This window comes from Epinephelus lanceolatus, chromosome 4, assembly GCF_041903045.1.
Source record: "Epinephelus lanceolatus isolate andai-2023 chromosome 4, ASM4190304v1, whole genome shotgun sequence".
NCBI classification, from domain to species: Eukaryota; Metazoa; Chordata; class Actinopteri; order Perciformes; family Serranidae; genus Epinephelus; species Epinephelus lanceolatus.
Window position 1 is genome coordinate 49,296,132 of NC_135737.1, and position 11,799 is coordinate 49,307,930.

An 11,799-nucleotide genomic window follows, 5' to 3' on the forward strand; every position below is an offset into this window, starting at 1 on the left:
TGTATTATAACATACATGTATAATAACACACATATATAATATAACGTGCATGTATTATAACATGCTGTACATGTGTTATAAGATACATGTATGATAACACACTTATATAATAATATAACATACATGTATAATAACATGTTGTACAAATATAATAATATAAGATACATGTATAATAACATGAACATATATAATAATATAACATACATGTATAATAACATGTTGTACATATATAATAATATAAGATACATGTATAATAACATGTAGTACATATATGTAGTGGCATTGCTCTGGCCTCTAGCACTACCGTAAGAAACCTCGGAGTAATATTTGATCAAGATTTGTCTTTTAATTCTCATTTAAAACAAACCTCACGGACTGCATTTTTTCATCTGCGTAATATTGTGAAAATTAGGCCTATCCTGACCCGAAAAGATGCAGAAAAATTGGTCCACGCTTTTGTTACCTCAAGGCTGGATTACTGTAACTCTCTATTATCAGGTAGCTCTAGTAAGTCCTTAAAAACTCTCCAGCTAATTCAGAATGCAGCAGCACGTGTACTAACAGGAACTAAGAAACGAGATCATATTTCTCCTGTTTTAGCTTCTCTGCACTGGCTCCCTGTAAAATCCAGAATTGAATTTAAAATCCTACTGTTAACTTATAAAGCTCTAAATGGTCAAGCTCCGTCATATCTTAGAGAGCTCATAGTGCCATATTATCCCACCAGAACACTGCGCTCTGAGAACGCAGGGTTACTCGTGGTCCCTAAAGTCTCCAAAAGTAGATCAGGAGCCAGAGCCTTCAGCTATCAGGCTCCTCTCCTGTGGAATCATCTTCCTGTTACGGTCCGGGAGGCAGACACCGTCTCCACATTTAAGACTAGACTTAAGACTTTCCTCTTTGATAAAGCTTATAGTTAGGGCTGGCTCAGGCTTGCCCTGTACCAGCCCCTAGTTAGGCTGACTTAGGCCTAGTCTGCCGGAGGACCCCCCTATAATACACCGGGCTCCCTCTCTCTCCCTCTCTCTCCCTCTCTCTCTCTCTCTCTCTCTCTCTCTCTCTCTCTCACTCTCATCCTATTACTGCATCTTGCTAACTCGGCCATTCTGGATGTCACTAACTCGGCTTCTTCTCCGGAGCCTTTGTGCTCCACTGTCTCTCAGATTAACTCATATCACAGCGGTGCCTGGACAGCGTGACGTGTGTGGTTGTGCTGCTGCCGTGGTCCTGCCAGATGCCTCCTGCTGCTGCTGTTATCATTAGTCATTAGTCATACTTCTACTGTTATTATACACATATGACTATTGTCACACAAGTATACTGTCAGATATTAATACATACTTTCAACATATTGTACCACAGTAGCCAGAACTATAACTATAATATTATTACTTTCATTAATGTTGTTGTAAGCTACTGTCATTACCTGCATCTCTCTCTCTCTCTCTCTCTCTCTCTCTCTCTCTCTCTCTCTCTCTCTGTCTCATTGTGTCATATGGATTACTGTTAATTTATTATGCTGATCTGTTCTGTACAACATCTATTGCACGTCTGTCCGTCCTGGAAGAGGGATCCCTCCTCAGTTGCTCTTCCTGAGGTTTCTACCGTTTTTTTCCCCATTAAAGGGTTTTTTTGGGGAGTTTTTCCTGATCAGCTGTGAGGGTCATAAGGACAGAGGGATGTCGTATGCTGTAAAGCCCTGTGAGGCAAATTGTGATTTGTGATATTGGGCTTTATAAATAAAATTGAATTGAATTGAATTGAATATATAATATAACATACTTGTATAATGACATGTTGTACATATATAATATAATATAAATGTATGATTACATGTAATAGATATATAACATTCATGTATTATAACATGTAGTACATACATAATAATATATAATAATATATAATAACAAATGTATAATAACATGCTGTACATGTTATAAGATACATGTATAATAACACACATATATAATAATATAACATGCATGTATAACATGTAGTACAAATATAATAATATAACATACATGTATAATAACATGTTGTACATATATAATATAATATAAATGTATGATTACATGTAATAGATATATAACATTCATGTATTATAACATGTAGTACATACATAATAATATATAATAATATATAATAACAAATGTATAATAACATGCTGTACATGTTATAAGATACATGTATAATAACACACATATATAATAATATAACATGCATGTATAACATGTAGTACAAATATAATAATATAACATACATGTATAATAACATGTTGTACATATATAATAATATAACATACATGTATAATAACATGCTGCGCATATATAATAACATACATGTGTAATAACATGTAGTACATAATATAACATACATGTATAATAACTTGTAGTACATATATAATAATTTATAATAACACATTCATAATAACATGCTGTACATTTGTTATAATACAATATACATGTATAATAACACATACATATATAATAATATAACATGCATGTATAATAACTTGTAGTACATATATAATAATTTATAATAACACATTCATAATAACATGCTGTACATTTGTTATAATACAATATACATGTATAATAACACACACATATATAATAATATAACATGCATGTATAATAACATGTAGTACAAATATAATAATATAACATACATGTATAATAACATGTACATTTATAATACTATAACATGCGTGTATCATAACACATACATGTGTTATAATATATATATACATGTAGAAGAGGACAGAGTTCAGACTGGAGGAAAATCCACGACCGTCCCTCTGCCATAGATCAGTTATTATATTTTATAAACTTCGACGTTTGAACATCAAAGTTAAAAACGTCTCAGTTTTAGTCGTCATGTTTGATTCTGTGAGGCCGTTTGCACTAGATGGTGATTTTCATAAACGAAGACATCTTCCTTCGTTTACACGCAAACGGAGATTTCTCCTCTGAAAACGAGTCTTTCTAAAAACTCCGGCCAGAGTGGAGATTTTGGAAAACTCCGGTTGTGCGTTTGCATGTAAACTGAGATAAACGGAGATAAACGGAGTTATAGGCAGCCGACATCACAGTATGCGCCGGAACTTGCACCTGTGTCAAAAGTGCGACCTATGTTGCTATGGTGACAATGGATACATGGAAGGCTTGAGCTTCTTGTTACACTGCCACCTACAGGTTTGGCATGGTCTTGTGTATATATACACGGGTAAGTGTAAACGAAGATCTTTTTGAAAACGGAGACGGTGAAATCCCCGTTTAGGAAAATATCCGGCAACGTGCAAACGGCCTCTGTGACAGTCGCTTTGTTTTGGACAAATCTTAAATGAGACGTAGGAAAAAGCAAGTTTGATGAAATATCACTGTTTTAAACTCAGATTTTTTGTCACAGAAATGTTTGTCATGTGATGTGTTCAAAGACCATTTGAAATTTGAAAAACCAAAAGAAAATCCTGTTTTTACAGTTTCTGACAGAGAGATGATGGATGGCTTCATTTTGGCTGATTTTTAATGTTAATAAAACCTGCTTTTCTTTAAAGATTGGCAAACATGTTTTAAAAGAAAACTTGTCAAAAAACCCAACAAAAACAAACAAACAAACAGAACTGGACCACGGGGGTATTCCAGGTAGGAGATTCAACAAACTCTGAGTCTAATCCTAAACTCTGAGTTGACTTACCCTGAGCTGGGAACCTCTGAGTATCTGGTTTCAGAACACCTGATTTGAATTTGTTCAGTCAACTCTGAGTAGGTACACCTTGAGTTAAGCACGTGCACAACCAATAAAAAGCCATCACCAGTGGAGCCCCGATACCTCGAGTCACCATGGCAACCGGAGAGAAAAAGCGATCAACTTATTTTACACCTGTGGACTTGGAGGTGCTCATGAATGCCTACAGCGAATATGAGCATATATTTCCTAAACAAAGTAACAGCACTAAAGCTGCCAAGGAGAGAGACGCAGCATGGGAGAAAACTGCTGCCTGAGTCAACACGTACGTTTGAATGCACCAGTTACCAGTTACACTGACTTATTGAAAAGGAAAAAAGGAAAATAAAAAAAAAAATCTCACAGGGTGTGAATGTACACTTCACATACTCCACCCAGCATTCTCCCTTTACTTCTCTATTTTTTTCCCTCCGTCACCCCCCCCCCCCCCCCCCCCCTCCCTCCCCCTATCCCTCTCACTCACTCCCCCTCCCTCACCTCACACACAAATACACTCCATGTAACCCCTTTGTTTTTTCAGGTTTGTAAATACCTCAAGGCACAGGCGCTTCTGGTTGTTGAACATGCTTGTATATATTCTAATGCTCTGCTCCATAACCCTGCGATGCTTCACCATGACACATCGGTTGACTATAATACATACACTTAACAATTACATATACTCATGCAAAATCCACGCAGATAGAAACTCACATAGAAACACACACAGATCATTCTCCATACCCACACACAGTATGATAAAACCCCCACTTTGTCAATGTCACACCTAAACTTGGTTTCCTGGAATGTACATGGCATCCGCTCACAGGCGAAAAAAATTAAAGTGATGGACTTTGTCACAAGATTGAAAACAGATATTTTTCTCCTACAAGAAACCCACTTGCTAAAGTCAGAAGAAAAATCTCTTAAAGATCCAAATTTTAATCAAATTTTTTCATCCTGCTATAACAACAGACAAAGAGGTGTCTATCATGGTCCACAAGAGACTACCATTTAATTTAAACAGCACGGTAACAGACCCAGAAGGCCGCTACATCATTGTTCAGGCAACAATCTTTAACAAATTATATACAATCGTTAATCTGTATGCCCCTAATAATGATGATCCAGCCTTCTTTCACACAATCTTCTCTTTACTATCTAACCTATCAGACAGCTCGACAACTGTAATTGGAGGAGACTTTAACACAGTCCTAAATGCTTCATTAGACCGATCTAGCAACTCAGTACACACAAAGCAATCACAATCGGCTAAGGTAATACAGGAATACATGGATGATTTTGGGCTTGGCGATGGCTGGAGACTCAAATACCCATCGAAGAGGGAATATACTTTCTTCTCTCCTGTGCATCGCTCATTTTCAAGAATTGACTTTTTTCTCTTAAATAACTCCATCTCACAAAAAATTACCACAAAAATACACCCGATCATTATCAGCGACCATGCACCAATATCACTCAATCTGCAAATAGAAACCATCCATAAACGGCCCCCAACATGGCGCTTTAATATCTCTTTACTCAAAGACCCAGACTTTGACAAAATGGTGAGACGGGAGTGGGCAAACTTTCTTGAAGACAATGACTCTCCAACTTTATCTCCATCTTTAATATGGGAAACTGGGAAGGCAGTAATCAGAGGAAAAATTATATCATACTCCTCCTACAAGAAGAAACAGGAATTGCAAGCAGAAAAAAACATTGAGGAAAAAATTAAACAACTAACACAGGAATATGCAAACAATCCAAGTGATCAAGTATGGACCCAATTACAGTGTACAAAATCACAACTGGACAATATTCTATCAAAGAAAACAGAATTTATCATACAGCAACTAAGATATAATAATTTTGAACACAGTAACAAATCAGGAAAATTTTTGGCTAATCAGCTCCAACGCAATAAAGAAAAATCTCTGATACCAACAGTCCAGGGGCCGTCCGGAAATTATACACAGTCTCCTCAGGAGATCAATCAGATTTTCTATTCTTTCTACCATAACTTATATTCAACAGTAAACAATCCAAACCCAGAAGATATTCAGGCTTTTCTCGATAACCTAAATTTACCTCAATTATTCACAGAACACAGTAATATGTTAGACGCCCCCCTGACTATTAATGACCTGCAGAGCGCATTATAGACAAAATGCCAACAGGTAAGGCTCCAGGTCCAGACGGCTTTCCTGCCGAATTTATAAAACATTTCTGGACAACATTAGCACCACTTTTCATCAGGACAGTGACAGAGATCAAAAAGAACGGAGGTATAAGACCTCACATGAATACAGCAGCAATCAAATTATTACTAAAGCCAGACAAAGACCCCACACTTCCTTCTAGCTACCGTCCTCTATCACTAATTAACAGTGATATCAAAATGATCTCAAAGGCACTTGCTTCTAGACTGGAGAAAATAATCGCATCAATAATTCATAATGATCAAACGGGCTTCATTAATGGCAGACACTCAAGCAATAATGTCAGAAGAGTTCTTAATCTGATAAGTAAAGCACAACGCGTTAATACAAAAGCAATTATTTTGTCACTTGATGCAGAAAAAGCCTTCGACAAGGTCAACTGGTCCTTCCTATTTGCCACCCTGAGTGGATTTGGCTTTGGAGAGTCATTTATCCAGTGGGTATCAGCCTTATATAATTCCCCTAAGGCCACAGTCACCACCAACGGGATCACATCTAAAAGCTTCATTTTGCAGAGAGGAACCAGACAAGGGTGCCCACTCTCACCTCTACTGTTTGCAATATTCATCGAACCATTGGCTATGGCAGTCCGTCAGAACAGCAAGATCATAGGTATCCATTCCGCCAATTCAGAGCATAAAATTAATCTATATGCCGACGACATTTTACTTTATCTACAAGAACCGAAATCGTCTTTACATGAAGTATTTAATCTCATAACACATTTTTCTAAACTTTCGGACTACTCCATCAACTGGTCCAAATTGACAATACTGCCAATAACGGAGAACTCTTGGAATCCTGCAGACCGAAAATTTTCTCTCCCTGTGGGCAACATAAGATATCTTGGCATAAATATTTCACCCAAACTATCAGACTTGGTCCACCTGAACTTTAGCCCGCTGCTAGATAAGATCTGTGGTGACCTGAAGTGCTGGAATAATCTTCCCATCTCCCTCCTGGGACGAATAGCCACAGTTAAAATGAAAATTCTACCCCAAATTAACTATTTTTTTCCACGATTCCATTCACACCCACATCAAAATGGTTCCTGTCATTAGATTCTGCAATTATAAAATTCTACTCAAAGAACAAAACAGCAAAAATTAGCCTAAGCACCCTTCAGAAAAACAAATTGGAAGGGGGATTGGACGCTCCTAACTTTAAACATTACTATTTAGCTAACCAGCTACAGTACCTATTGAAATGGTTATATCCTAACAAAGACTACAACTCCTGGCTCGAACTAGAACAGGCGGACTGCAACAATATAAAACTCTCTGACCTCCCGTTTATCACCACTACACTCAGACGTCATAACTGTTTTAAGAACCCAATGATTGCTTCCACCTTATCAGCCTGGTGGAAAACACTAGAAATCACAAACTCTCCGACAGAACCTTGCTTGCTCTCTCCAATTTGGCACAACCCGGATTTTGAAATTAACAAAAGACCTCTCCATTTTAGCACATGGGAGATGAAGGGAGTAACTCATCTCCATCACCTTTTCCAAGACAATATACTTATGACATACACAAACTTATTTCAAACTTTTGAAATAAGAAATGGCAATTTTCTACAATATTTACAATTGATAAAAACAATCAAGAGGAGAATTCCAGCGCCTCAGGACACTTTGCAGCCACCAGAATTTGCCAAACATATTACAAAGCTTTCTCCGAGTAATAAGAAGAACCTTTCTAAGATTTATAAATTACTGTCAAAGACCAGTTCTATACATTTACCAACTTTAAAATGGGAAAAAGAACTGGGTGTATCACCGGACCCTGACTTCTGGACTCAGATACGCAAAAATACATTTAAGATGACAAGACACACTAATATACAACTTATCCAATTTAAAGTACTCCACAGAACACACATCACCCAACAAAAGATGAATAGAATGGGCTTTAGTCAATCTGACACATGCACTCAGTGTACTCAGAACACTGCAGACACCTACTTTCATGCACTCTGGTTATGGCAACTCTCTTCTTGTAGCTCTCGCCATCGCCAAGAAAACAATCCTAGTCAACTGGAAAGATAAACAGACCCTCAACATCAACCATTGGCTGAATCTCCTTGTAGAACATATTTCGCTGGAGAAAATATCTGCTGGCCACAGAAACCAATTAACATACTTTACAGAAAAATGGTCACCATTTATTCACTCACTAAACGTGTCTGTATAGTGCCACTCCGCCTGTGAGCATATGCCACCTGTACATATAAATATTACAACTCAAGAAAGACTGTTGTGTAATATGTAACGTGTTTCTGTTAATGATGTAACCCCTAATCCCTCTATCTCTCTCACCACAATACACCACAGCGGTTCATCAGAACTCAAGGTCTTAAGAATGTGTCAGGTGCACCTTCTTCCCCTTGAATCCGGGCCTGCTCCCTGGCTCTGTGGGGGATTGCAGGGCTGGGCGGTTTCCCCTGGGGGCGGGTGCGTCTGGACTGCTTGCCAGCCAGTGCGGCCGCCGGTAGGGGGCGGGTCGGATGGGCTGGGGGTCCGGCTTTGGGTCTGTGGCGGTCTGGGGGGGTACTGGCGGGGTTGCGGGTTGGTCTGTGCTCCTGCGCGTCGGGGTTCGGGGGGGCTGGGTGGGGCCCGTCGTCCGTGCACCCTGGTGGCGCGCCTTGTCCTTCTGCTGGGGGCCGATTTGCTGCGGGCGGTGTGGCCCAGGTCGGGACCACTGCGGGGGCCCGACGCTGCAGTTGCCAGGGGGGCGGGGTTAGGTGGGGGCCCGTTGAGTTTCCTTGGGGCCCGCCTGGCCCGCTGTCCATGGGCGCTGGGGGCCTCACGGCGCCGGGGTCTGGTTGGCGCCACCTCCTAGCCCCTCCCATCCATCCCTCCAGCCCTCGGGCCGGGCCTACACTGGCCTGGCCTCCTAAACCACATTTAGTTCACTCACCACACATTGCACAGTTTTAATGCACCACATACACTCACTCTTCGAGGTGCAGACCACGGATGGATTGGGGGGCTTCATGATGGGGCAGGCTATGGGACAGTGGTGTCCGGTAGCCCTCCATGCTGCCCCCCAGCCCATCCTTATCTGTTCTCCAATTTTAAAGCACCACACACACCTACATCTTGGGGGACAGATGGGAACAGGTTCCAGGTGCCTTATGGCTGCACGGGCTGCAGGACAGCAGTGTGCTGTAGCCATCAGCCTTGCCCCCACCTGTCTCCTATGTCCCTCAATTTTAATGCACCACATCACACTTATGGGCACTCACATTCACATTCACGGTGTAGGGTTAATGTTTCTCCATCAGGGATCGGAGAATCATAGTAAGAGGGGGGGTGGTGGGTTTACACACACTGTAGATACGCATGGCGTGGCTAGTGGGGCCCGGCCCTCCTGGGCTGAGGGTTGGAGCCAGGGAGCCCATTTACGTCATGGTGGTTTGGCTGGGTTCCCGGTGTCTGGGGGGTCCCGTGGCCCTGTGGCGGGTGGGCCGGGTGGCGCCCTGGGGGCTCTGTGGGTTCCTGCCGGGGTTCTGCCTCCTGACCGGCTGTGGTTTATGGGCCCTCTGCTATGGGGTCCCGATGGGGGATTGACTGCCCGTGGCGGTCCGCTCTCTCCTGTGTGTTGGTGGGGGGTTCGGGCGGGTGGCCCTTCGCGGTCCCCTGGTTCCCGATGCGCCGGGGACATATGCCTTGCAGTATCACCGCCTCCTTGCCTCCCTCGTCCGCCCGGGCCTGGGTGGGCTCTCATTACTGTCCGGTCCGGTGTCTGCTGGTGGCCGGCGCCTGGTGCGGGCCCGTCCGGTGCGGTGCTGGTTCTCTCCCCAGGGGCGGTGCCGGGCCCCCGCGCCTGGCTCCTTGGGTCGGGGGCGGTCCCTGGGTGCGTCCGTGGGTGGGGGCGGGCGGGTGGTCGGGGGCGGGTGGTGGTTGGGGGGGGTGGGGGCGGTCCGCGTCGGGTGGTGGGTGGGCGGGCCCTCCTGCCCCGCCTGTCTGGGGTGTGTCTCTGGCTCTCTGGGGCTGCCGGCCTTCGCCGCCCTGGGTCCTTGGGCCTGCGTGGTGTCCTGCAGCCTCTGCGGCTCCCTGGTCTTGGGGTCTGGGCGCTCCTGCGGTCTTGGGGTGCCATACCGCCCCCCTTCCCCCGCAGGGCTGGCCCTGGACCCTGGTGATGGTTTACATAAACACATTGGGAGGGTTCAAATACACACATGCATGTTCGATACTTCAGCTCCGTGACGCATCGCAAAGAACCGATGGGATCACTCCAAAGGGGCCCACTTGCTTCTCAAACCTACCACACCGCGCTGGCAACTCTTCTCTGCAATCGGGCTTTCCCCTCCACCAAGACTCTCACATTTTTGGTGTTCAGTATAGACTTCTCTTTTGTTTTTGTTTTTCAGTACAGTATAGTAGACATGTATATGTTTATTTTCAATAATCTGCATGGAGCACAACCACCTCAAGGCCACAATACATCAGCTACACTGCCTGTTTCTCCCCTGTTTTTTTTTTTCCGTTTGTTTATTTGTTTGTTTTTCCTCCTTCTTCTCTGCATGCACTATCACTATATAACTCAGGACTTAAGCACCTGCCCCCTCCTCCTTGCTTGTTTCCTTACTTTCCCCTTGACACACTTTGGTGTATCACGGCCCTCTCTGACTCATATTAGGAAGTTTTTCCAATAAAGGCTGTTAGGCTAGTCTCCAGGGAGGGTGGGTGACGGTCACAACCACGCATTATGGGTATAAAATACTTGACTGCAAGATTAACAGTGCATCAATCTTCACAAGAAGCTTACACCCTTTAGTGGCGCTAAGCTATGAAGACCAGTGCAGACAGGTATAAAAAAAAAAAAAAAAAAAAAAAAAAAAGAATGCACCAGTTCATTAATTTACATTTAACCACACTTAATTAAAATCATAGCTTACAGGTGAAAAAGTGGTTTGGAATAAAATCTGATTTTCATGTAGGTTCAATGTCACAGGGGAAAAACACACTTGGAAGCAGCTTCAAATGAAATATAAAAACATCATTCAAACAGGTAAGACACATTTGACTTTGCCATGACTGTACCTTCCTTTAGTTTGATTCATATTTGATTTAAGTAGCTTCAATAACCTGTCATTCAGGGGCTATGTCATTATGTACTGTAGGTAACCAATATGTAAAAAGCTACCGTTCACAAAAAAACATTCGCTCTGATGAGAGCGCACGTCTGCAGTGTGTCAGATTTGATATGTGTGGCCGGTAAATGATTGAGTCTAATGAAAAACGGTACGGTTCAAACAGATATTCATTGTGGAAAGACAGCACATCTAGACGGGGTCTGAAGATCCTCTCCCAGCGTAAAGCATTGTGAATTAATTCTGCCTACATACGAACAACCCATGTGTGTCTGCCAGCTTGCTTCAGGCTCAGCAGTAGGGAGGAGACAGGGTGAACTCAGGGTTTCTTATTGAAAACCTGCCAGCGAGCAGGTTAGGTTCACAGAGTCAGTTGCCATGGTGACTGACTCAGAGTTTGACTTATCTCTCTGTCTGGAACTGAAAACCCAGAGTTTCCCTCATCTCAGGGTTAACACACTCAGAGTTTTTACTGAACCTGCTTTCTGGAACACCCCCACATCTGGAAGACATGTTTTCTTTAGAAATTGTGAGTTTTATTAAATTTAAATTCTCAAAAAAATTTTAAGGAAAAAAGAAATGACCAAAGATTTTTGGGAAAAAAATACTTAACATAAAAAAAATTGCCAAAACTTTGAAGAAATATAAAAATCACTAAATATTAAATCAAATGACAAAAAAATTGCCAAACCGAATATATGTATGTATATACAGTACAGGCCAAAAGTTTGGACACGCCTTCTCATTCAAT